Source organism: Syzygium oleosum, unplaced genomic scaffold, assembly GCF_021117445.2.
Source record: "Syzygium oleosum isolate NSW1041296 unplaced genomic scaffold, Sole_v2.1 Sole_v2.34, whole genome shotgun sequence".
NCBI lineage: Eukaryota > Viridiplantae > Streptophyta > Magnoliopsida > Myrtales > Myrtaceae > Syzygium > Syzygium oleosum.
In genome coordinates, this window is record NW_026607518.1 from 1,255,881 (window position 1) to 1,267,466 (window position 11,586).

General features: G+C 42.7%; 1 pseudogene; it reads right to left on the minus strand.

Moving 5' to 3' along the window:
- Positions 1–300: 300 nt before the first annotated feature.
- On the minus strand, positions 301–2,123 carry LOC115692663 (bifunctional riboflavin biosynthesis protein RIBA 1, chloroplastic-like; annotated as a pseudogene).
- Positions 2,124–11,586: the final 9,463 nt, after the last annotated feature.

Here is an 11,586-nt window from a genome sequence, read left to right on the forward strand (position 1 = left end):
GTCATCTTGAACTATGCAATGGTCTCTAGATATCAATACACATAGATTCCTAGGAAAGTTGAATTAAGGATAAATCTTGCAAACCATCGATAACACAAAAGGAAGTTTCAATAAGAGGGCTAATCTTCACCTTTTTGCCTTACAAAATGGATGAATGACATCAGTACAACAATAATGAATCTCAGAATAATTATAAAATTGAATCGCCATAAAATTTCCCAAAATCATGGTCAGCAGGTATCCCAATGTTCTTGACCTAAGTGCTTAAAAATAAAGTAATAACACCATCTGTCGGTGAACTTGCCTGTATCCCCTGAATAATCATTAGCAGTCAAACTATCCGGTGGTTCTTATGAGTCAGACACAGCCGGATCAGAAGAAACGGTACCGCTCAGCTTACCGTTTTTGCTGACGAGATTGCTGAAGTGGTCATTGACTCTTTCTCCATAGATGTGCCCCAGCTTGGAGCGTTGTCTCCAAGTATGTCTTGTTCTCATATGTTATGGAGTCACTGGAGGAACTCTTCCAGTAATAGTCCAGCCATAACCTTTAAGCCCCAACATACTTTGATGGGTTGTTAGTCATCAGCTTCATTGTTCTGACTCCTAGGTCACGCAACATTTGTAGTATTAGCCAATATGTTAAGCACTGAAATGAATGCATCAAATCCCATGAAAAGTTTGATAATGGAGTGATTCTTTAAACTAATTAGATCTCGTCTTTTTGAAAGGAGAATTTGCATCTCTGCTCTAGTGACCAGCTTCCTCTAGTAGCCCTACAGATGATGTACAATCTCTGAAACAGTTACTGAAACTCAACTACCTTTAGTTTATTAATCCTTCTCATATTCTCAAAGCATAATGACAATGGCCATGAATCAACCCCAGAAAGAAGCCAAATTATAGGACCTCTCACATCAGTCTAGGTTCTGACTTAAGGAAGGAGTAGCTGAGCACCAATTCCACACTTTCTAGAGTCAACGGGTGATTCGAGCTCCACATTAGCTTCCATGGTGTCACACCCATTGTCCTGCAGGTTATAGCGCGTAGTTTGTGGCCCAAACCTATGCCTCTTCCTTCGTGCCCTCGGAGGTACATTAGCACGCCCCTACCAGCCACTTCATTGCAAGTGCAAGCTGGTTGTTGCAGTCGCATCTGGCAGATCCAAATATGTCTCCTGTGAGGCGTTCGAGTGTACCCTCACAAGGACATCTTGACCATCTCCAATGTTGCCCTGTTCAGACGATAAACTATGAAGTATGAATCACGTGATGGGAAATATTGCTGTCTGAAAGGAGGACATAAAACACAAAATAAGAAAAGCTAAGGATCCTATTTTTAATAAAAATAACAGCATTCCTATATCAATTGACCGTTAACGGCCTCTGATTGGGAAGTATATGTCCTCAAAACTATTTGCATTGGATTGCTGGAAAGAGAATATACACCTGATTAGATCAGCAATAGATACAATTTTCAAGTTCTCCCGCTATGCAAACTCGCAAAGCTTAGGTAATCTTGCCACGGAGCCATCATCATCCACTACCTCACAAAGAAATGCCACAGGTTCCAATCCAGCTAACACAGCAAGGTCGACAGAAGCCACTGTACGTGCAGCTCTTTTCAGGACACCACCCTCCATGTACTTCAAAAGGGAAAAATATGTTCCGGCCTGTTGAAATCTTCAGGTTTTAGAATCTCTTAGATGCAAGAGCCAAAACTGTCGTTGCCCTGTCACGCGCTGATACGCCCTTAGTTATCCCATGCTTTGCATCCTATAACATCTCTTAATCATCATCCATTACAAGGTACGAGAAGAGCTGATTGAAAAAAAATAACTAAGCTTCTTACAACATACCACAGTCACAGTGAATGCAGTCCAAAGCTTCTCTTCACTCTCCCTCTGATTCACCAATCAAAGGAAGTTGCAAGCGTTCCAAATACTTTCCTCTTTGATGCTCGCACAAACAATCCTAAAGTGCCATACTTCACTATAAAATGCCATAGCCTCAGGTGTTGCCATTTCTTGCTGGTGCCATCATAAAGATCACCCTCATTCTCTCTGCCCTCATCGTGTGCCACTGCTAACAATCCGGAATTCAGTTCCAACCATGACGGAGGCATTTATGGATGAACAATTGAAATGCAGTCCACAACGTAATGCGGAAAGCACACCAACCTTTCCTTGGCAAACGTCCTCAACCGCTTAGATGACGCTTTGCCGGTTTTTATCCCATCGAAAATCTTTCACCGAATGTTGCGTTTCGGATTTTATTAGAGGAGACTAGGGTCCTGAATCAAGCTCTAATAGAGAATGTCAAATGCGTTTATTAAACCCAACTTATGTCTTACAACTTGACTCGATGAGACACCAAACTCGACAATACTAACAATGAGATGAAAACTTGGAAATGTCGAAATCAAACTATATCGGGATCTGATCAGCGACACTACTAATACGACATTGCCATTCAAGGCACGCCAGAATCTAATCAATGACGTAACTTGAGGGAATATGGCTGGAATCTAATCAACAGCTATATTCTAAGCACAACGCCGGAATCTAATCGACGACGCTAAACCAGTGGTACAACATTGGAATTTAATCAAATAATGCTGAACCTGATAAAGACTCTGGTCGAAATTGAATCTACGACGTGGAATCTGAAAGTTGCAATTACGACTACTCCTAATGTGCTAAAAGTAAAGCTAGATAAAAGATGTGTTGTGTTGTTCGTGTAGAGGCCCTTTCTACGTTGGAAATCTTTGAGTATTTATAGAACAGCCTGATAACTGTCGACCGGTCACTTCTCCTTGAAAGTCATTTTCCACTTCCTTACGTTTCGTGCTTTAACCGCTTCCTGACTTATCGATGTTTCTTACGCTCCTTGGGCATCACGTAATAGATGATTTTCTTCCATGTGTCTCTTTATTCCTTGCTATTTCCCAAGTTTCATTCTTTAACTTCCTTGATCTTCACGCTCACGGTCATGTCTTTACCTTTCGACACGTGGAAATGAATTTCTTTATCACGTGTTACCATGATTTCAGACTTATCAACATCACGTGCAAAGCTCGTGATCTTGGACTTGTCGACGTCACGTGCAAAGCTTATGATCTTGGACTTGTCGACGTCACGTGCAAAGCTTGTGATCTTGAATTTATCGATACTTCTATGACGTGTCCTGTCGATAACTACCTCTCAATACCTCTAGGCTTGACTCACAGCTTTTCTTCGGATTCATGCCATGTGGGCCGTACTTTATGTCCTTTGTGGCTTGTAACCGGTCCACTCCCCTCAGGGGTAATTTTGAGTGTCAACATATGCCCACTTTTAAAAGGAATAAATTTGAATTTATTTCTTTTAAAGATGTACTTTGTCCGTGTACGGATCCCTAGGCTATGATCATGCTTTTCTGTCCCTTAACGTCCTTTCGAGCAGTCCAGACGAATTCTTCATCCAATATTCTTTGAACACATCACTTTGTATTTTCCTTAAACAGCCGTGATTTTTCGAATCGTCTTCTTCGTCCTACGTTCTTGTAAAAGTTTCGTTTCACCGCCGCGTCTTCTTCTTTAAACCCTAAAAATCCTTTCTTGAACCCTTTTTCGATCTTGATCCACCATTTCTCATGGCGTCCAAAAAGTCTAAATATTCAGCCAGCGACTACATCGTGGCTTTTGACAAGTTTAAAGAAGATCCGCGCACTGATAATTGCTTTTTTCATTTACTGAAAACTGTCGAGGATGAAGACAATTGTTTCTCTCTAGGTCCCAGCTTCATGGACCATCTCAATATTCCTGTGAATCTCCAATTCCATTTCCCGTATAAGCACAGTGAGACTTTGGCACTGCAACATACTTCTATTACTGATTTGTGGTCCACCGGGTCTTCTCGATTTCGAAGCTTCCCTTCTTACAAAGAGGATTTTCACAAATGGTTTATTCGCTTGAAGGCTGACCAAGAAACTCGACTTGTATGGACAGCTGTCAGGATCAACGTCGCTCTCGAGGTCAATGTGTCATCTTATGACCTGGAACGTGAGCTATTGGGCTCCACCATCACTTTCTGGTCCTCTTCCAACGACTGCTTCTTTTTTCCTTGGGGACACATGTCCATCACTATTCTCGATGTATTTGCCATAGCGGGTTTTGAATTGGTCGGTCATGCTGTCGAGGATTTGCCTGTGTTGTCCACTCCTTTTATTTTTGAGGATGCTCTGGCATACAGCAACTTCATGTCTCAATTTCACCGAACTTCTGGTCCTATTACTCAGGACGAGTGTCTCTTTTTCTTGCTCTTTTGGCTATCAAAATACGTGTTTTTTAGTCCTGCCCTTAAAGTTTGCAAAGACTATATGCAAATTGCCGCGGCCTTAGCCACTGGACAACGCCTGGCGTTGGCCCCTCTTGTCCTTGCAGTTTTGTATAGAGGCTTTACTCACGCCTCTCGGGCAATGAAGTTTGGGGATTCTGGAACCATCTCGGGCGCTTTTTGGATACTTCAAGCATGGATGGCTTTGTATTTCCCTTCCCTTTTTAGTAAAGGTGATCGTCATCTTCCCCATATGTCTCTGCAAGGGTATAGAAGGCCTTTACCTCTTCCTCTGGGCTGTCGATTGCTGAGCCGTGCCCCTCGACATATTGCTTTTCAAGCACCTCCTTTTATCTTCTATCTTCAAACCTTTCTCGAACTGAATCATGACCAAGTCATTTTCTTTAAATATGGCTATGGAGCATTTGATTATTTATTCGATCCGGCTCGATTCAACCTTTATAGGTCTTTCTGGACTTGTGCTTTGTCTGCAGTAGATCTTCCCATATGGACTTCATTAAAGGGTCGATTCTATCCTGGGTTTGAGGTATATTCTTCCCAATATTGTGCCAGGCAATTTGGACTCTGGCAAGCAATTCCCATGCCAATTCCTTATTCAATGGGCTTCTCAGAAGGAAATAAGAAGAAAGAATACTCTCTCAAGAATCGAAGTCCACTTCTCTGTTGTATTGAAATTGCTAACATAATGCGCACCCATTACAGTGCAGACCTCCCTAATGGTTTCAAAGCCTGTCTAGGACACCTTGCTGAATGGCAAACTTGGTGGTGTTCCTTTGCATTTGAAAGTGCATATGAAGAGGCCCTTCAGTTCGCAATTAATCGTGTGAAGCGGAGTGGTTTTAAGAAACCGATTACCCAAGGTATAGATACCACCACTCTATGTTCCTATTCTGTTTCAATCCGATACATCTCCTAACTTTCCCATTTCTTAACTCAGAAACAGAAGAAGACTCTGATGCAGAGGGTGTCGATACTGCCGAAAATCCTACTGATGGTAAATTTCTGTCTTTCTTCCTCTGTGTTAGTCCACTTTCTCTCCTTTATATTAGTTTGTTACTTATAAGGTCTTCCTCCCCTTTGGATCGTCTCTGGACTAAACGAAGAAGAGACGTTGGAATAAATTGTATCACTGCTGAAAAAAGAACAGGAAGAGATCTTCTCCTCCTTCTCCTAGAAAGAATTCCAGAACCTTATCTATCGAGCCATCTGCTGAGCTGGTTGCACGCAATGTGGTTTCTTCAGAACTCGTTACTCCTTTTGATAAGAGTCAAAGAGATAGTATCTCTATTCCTCCAATCCAAAATCCTGTTACTGTCTTGGCGTCTACTGGTCTTCACTCTGTCAAGTGGTTCAGCAACATTTCAATTCCATCGACTGGCATTTCTAACACAACATCGGTCGCAACCGACTTGGTATCTTCTGGCCCCTTTGTTACCAAATCAATGGCATCCCAAGCGCAGCTCTTCTTCAGCCTAGTTCTTCTACTATTGTGACCCCTGGTAAACTTTTGTTTTGGCTTGTGTATTCTGCTTGACTTGTCTATTGGATTTATTTATTCTCATTTTCTTTCCAGTTAAACCAGCCATTGTTCCTACTCCTCCACTTGTTCGAATTGCTCCAATTCTTGACTCCACTATAGGAACCACTGTCGCTCTTAATCTGGTTGGACGTGAAACAACTATGCCTGAGATAGGTACATGTCTTTCAAACATTACATTATTTTCAATTATTATCTAACCCTGATACTGAGATATCATTTCGATTTTATAGGATGTGGTCCATCGACAAGTGTCACAGTCCAACAGAGCGCTACTCCAGCCACTGTGGTCAATCCTTCCATAGCCTTACTGTCCACTCCAATGCTCGTAGTCTCGACTTCCATGACTAATTCTGCTGAGGCCTTATCGTCGACGCCTGTCTCATCAACTCCTTTACCTGACCATCAGTCGGCTGCCACATATCTGGACAAGGCAATGCATGCTATAAACGATGCTGAATTTATTTTGGCATTTGATCCATATGACCTATCACCTCATTCTGGTAAATCAAAACTGGCTATTATCAAGAAGAAGATGGAATTGACGTGCTTTTTAGACTTCTCTAGAGGAGGATTTACAAGAATGTCTTATGATGTTGTAGCCTTAGAACAATTCAAACTCCTCATCGAGCGCCTTGGGAATGACAATGTTGAAGTTGGATCTATACTTCCTTCAGCACTCAGGGAACAACTGAAGGTTTTCTCCCAAGAATTTCAGACTATGTTCAATAAGTACCAACAACTCCTTGGCCACGTACAAGGGGTAGCCATTCCCGAAGAAATACATGAAGAGCCGGCTGACATTGTGAAGGAGGCTAGTGAGAAGGTAAACACTCGTCGCGAATCTCTTCGGGTTATTATGGACGAAATAGGTGTCCTTGTCGAGAAGGAAAGGCGTCTTGTGGCGGCCATCGCAGAAACTCGTCGACGGCGAGAGATGAAGCTTTTTCAACAGGCAGAAGTCGAGCAAGAACTGCGTCATCATGTCAACGTTCTAAAGGGCTTGAAACAACAGGAGCATATGTGAGTATTGAACTCCGCAATGGAACAGCGTCAGAATAGAAACGCATATATTTCAGAGATGAGTAGACTAGAATCTCAATTGTCTTTGCTCCAACAAGGGGTTCACGACTTTTTGTCCGACAGACCTTCTTCTTCTCAATAAAATACTTTTATTTTCATTGAGTGTCCACGTGTGCCACGATTACTCATAACCAATTTTGATAATGGATTCCGAGCCTTGTGCCTCCGTTCATGTGCACGTTACCAGTTAGTGGGCCTAACTCATCGGCCAGATAGACTAGTATAAATACTTAATAGCTGTAGCCAAGCTTCATCACTCAGCCCATCATAATGGCTAACTTTTCTTTTTTCCCGACCAATGCTCAAGCTGTCGTTCGCCTAAATTGTTTTGAGAACCTTTGGAGTTTTGAACGACAAGGGCGCCTCTCTCTATCCTTTATGGATTACGATGCGAAAGCTCGTCATGTAGTCCTAGGCCCATATCTCAAATCAACACCTCCACCATCCATCTTCACCGAGCATTTTCCACGTCATTATAAGGAAGTTCTTCCCATAAGTCAAACCCAACTTAGCATCTCCACTTGGGCGTCACCAAATTCTCGTTTCAACTCGTATCCGTGCTATGATGAACAATTCTCTCGATGGTACCAAAGGATGAAACAAGAGATGTCTAGCATCTGGAAGGCGGCGAAGATAGAAGAGGCTTTGTCACTAAGTTGTCTTTCTATAGATCCTGTGGAATATGGGCTTATAGGAGCTCTTTGCTGTCTCTGGTCACCATCAACTAATTGCTTTTTCCTGCCCCTTGGTCCGGTAACTATTACTTTGCTCGATTTATGGTCACTGACTGGCTTATCACCTTTTGTGGAATTTTATAATCAGAAGTCGTGGTCATGTCCAGATTTTTATGGTACCTCTTTCGTTGATCTCTCATTTCATGACTTCATCAAGGAGTTTAGCAAGCCCAACGGATCAATAACTCCTCAAGAACATATTGCATTCCTGCTTTGTTGGCTCTGTCAATATATCTTTTGTACTACTTCCATATCATATGGGCTCGTGGACATCGCATACTTCCTTACTCAGGGTGTTGATGTGGGATTAGGTCGAATGGCCTTATCTGCTTTGTATAAAGGCCTTACCGATGCACAATCTTCATTGTTTAGTGCATATCCTGATCCTTTTATCAGTCCGCTATGGATATTACATGGTTGGGTTCGATCATATTTCCCTCATCTGTTCACACGTCTTACGGTTCTACACCCGTTGACTGGTATGATGCACCCAAGCAACCCATAGAGACTGCTTTTGGCCCCTGAAAATTTTGTAGCATTTTCCTCGGGCCAATTGAGGGCTTCCGGTCTTGGAGTATTTCCTGGGTGTTCTGCTTACTCTGAAGGACTTCATTTTTCATAGGTTTGGCGTAAACTTTGTGTGTGACCCATCGACTATTCAGCATGACACCTTAATATTTTGGGCAAGCATCCTTATTCCCACCGATCTTCCACTGGAATTCACTTTTGGAGGAAGGTTTTCTCTTGGCTTCGAGGCATACAACCCTCATTACTGTACCCGTCAATTTGGATTGGTGCAAGGTATTCCCATGCCAATTCTTTACTCGGTGAACTTCCCTTATCCTTTGTCTCCAAGGAATGATACTCTGTCATGCTACAATGAGGTTGCCAAATATATCCTGGGACGATTCAAGCTTGTCGATAATTTCAACACTCCATATGGTTCAATGTCATTTAATCAATAGTGAGATGAATATAAAGTCTTGATTTTTCCTAAGGACTTGGATTCAGCCTTATTGAGGATAACTCTGCTCCCAATGGGATTGTTACATCCTTTCAGAAGGTTTCCTATATCCGATATGCCCTTATCCCCAAGCACACCATCATTGTCTTTCTCCGATATGGATGAATTTTTAAGCGAATCAATGGACGAAGTGAGCTCTACCATGGATCATCATTTCCTTAAAATTTCTCAGGTTAACAACATTCGAGTCATTGGAGGTAAACGTCCTTCGGTAGGTAACTTTTTCCTTTTTGCTAATCATGATGAAATTCGCTCAAAGGGAGCTCAACTTTGTGAGCTCTTAAAGGAAGGGTACGACGTGATTTGTGACGTCCTAGAGTCCGAAAGCAACATCAGGTCCCTGCTTGACTACCTGACCCATTTACCTTATCCTTTACCCTATCGAGCTCTAGACTTTGCCCTTCATGAATTGTCTAATTCATTCGATGTAACTATGAAGGCTTTCAAGGCAGGGCTTGAATATGTTAATGACATCGAGGATAAAGAGAAGACCTTAAGTCTTAAAGAAGAAGAGCTGGACGGGGCCCGTAAGGTCTTTGAGGCATTCCGTATCAATGAAAGCATTTCTCTGTCGATGCTCTTTGATTAAAGCAAGGTCATATTAGACCTCGAAGCGACTGTGAAGCAACTGAGCACTGAAGTGGAGGACAACCAAGCCAGAAAGGACGAAATCCTAGAATTAAACTGTGATCAAGAAGTCCAACTTCACAGCTTTATCTTGGGCCTTGAACAACATTTCACTTAGTTTACGACTAGCACCATCTTTTCCTTTCTTTTTCATGTCATTAATGCCGAGAATAGCACTGGTGTAAATATCTTTATTGCTCGGCTTTTCCTTTTATCTGAATAATCATAGTCTGGGCCTGCTTTGATGATCTATATAGCATTATTGACCAAATTACCCTTTCTTTATGTTCTCGAAAAGACGTATGTGTACAATTTTATGCACTTGCATTTAATGAATCAGTACGATACGTAATCAATCTATATCGGTGAAATTCGCTTTTGCAGTCGTATGGGCATGCGCCTGAGTAATAGTTAAATCCCATCGGTACACGTGTAAACCATCGAACGGCTGGGAGTAATTATCGGCACATTTTTTTCCCAAATCTTGCTTCGTGACCTTCAAGGAATGAATACCCATTACTCGCAACGTTCCAATCCCTGTATCTTGGGATGATCAAACGGATACGAACGTGCGAACCGAGATATTCGTCACGTCAATTGATCTTCTTGTATCGTTTTGTGAAGATTTGCGACTCAAGTCGCGGGCTATAAATAGTGGATCAAGACTTAGACCTCAGCAACTTTGAATTCCGACTCCCCATTCCCTAGCGAAATCTCCTTTCTTTTATTGTGCCGATCGACGATGGAATCCAGTGCCTCGTCACCAACCTTGAGTGCTCGCAAGGTCAAGGCCTTGTGGAAGGAGATTATCTCTTACCTGAGCCTGGCCTACGCCGTCCTGGTCATCAAGCCCCAGGCGGTGGCCAAGGTCGAGAAGCTGATTCGCAAAAGGAAGCTTGAGGACCTGTCTCCCGATCACCCTTTCCTTGCTGACTATGAGGAATTCATGACCGTCTTCGAGCACGGGGTGTCCCAGTTCCAGGACAATGGGAGGGCCATCCATGCACACTTCATTACGGAACCCTTGTCTGAGAGCCTCAAAGAGGAGATCGAGCATGCTGATGTAGTATACAACACACTTTGTGATGTGTAGGGCCAACTCCACTCCTCCCAAGAGCATCTTGACAAGTATCGAGAGCCGATTGTTGAGCGGATCCGGGGGGCAGAGAAAAGACTGAGGCGAGGAGTTTCTTGCCCCGAGAAGGATGAAATCGAGATTGACCTCTCGATGGATTCCTGTTGTGAAGATTTTGTCAACTCCGCTTCCACATCCTTGGGCACAATGGCCGAGAAGTCAGATGAATTGGTGGAGTCCCACTTTGAGCTTATCCGAGGGCTTAACAAACGGCTGTCGAGCCTGGAGGAGATGCTTCCCAAACTCGAGGAGGCCAACAAGCAGGCTGAAGTGGCGAATCAGCGCCTAGAAGAGCGGATGCAGCACTTTGTGGCCCGTTTTAGAGAACACGTCAGTCTCGGCCTGGGAGAGTGAAAATGGTTGGCAGGTCTGGGTTCGGAAGGAAGGAAGGAAGGAAGGAAGGAAAAGAAGTAGAAAGAAAGAAAGGGAAGAAGAAAGAGAGATTGAGGAGAATAGAAAAAACCAAAAAGATTTTTTTTTTGTTATCTGTCTTTTGTTTATGAATGAAGCTGGACTTATTCGGAATTTTCAATCGTTTCTTTCTCCATGTCTCGCATCTCCCACATAGTAGGATAATACTTCTTCAAATATTTGCCATTGATAGTACGGGAAAATTCCTTTCCGTCGATATCCATTAATCGATAAGCATTTTCGACAAATGCTTCAGCTACCATTAATGGTCCTTCCCAAGTTGGTGACCATTTACCAAATTTTTCACTATCTAAACTCGTTGGCAAAATGGTCTTCCAGACTAGGTCACCAATTTCAAACCGTTTTTGCTTTACATGTTTATTATATGCTTTGGCAACTCTATCTTTCTGGATGATTAGCTTTTGCAAGGCAATCGCTCTGTTCTCTCCCAATTCATCGACATTGGCGAACATTAACTCATCATATTCCTCCTTAGCCAAGTTCATTTGGAGTCTGACTCATAGGGATTGAATCGTAACTTCAATAGGGAGAACTGCCTCTTGTCCATAAGTGAGCATATATGGGCTAGTTCCTGTAGCAGTCTTTTTAGACGTTCTATAAGCCTATAATACAGTCGACAACAACACATCCCACTCTCTGGGATTATCCTCCAGGTGTCGTTTAATTAGTGCAATGATGG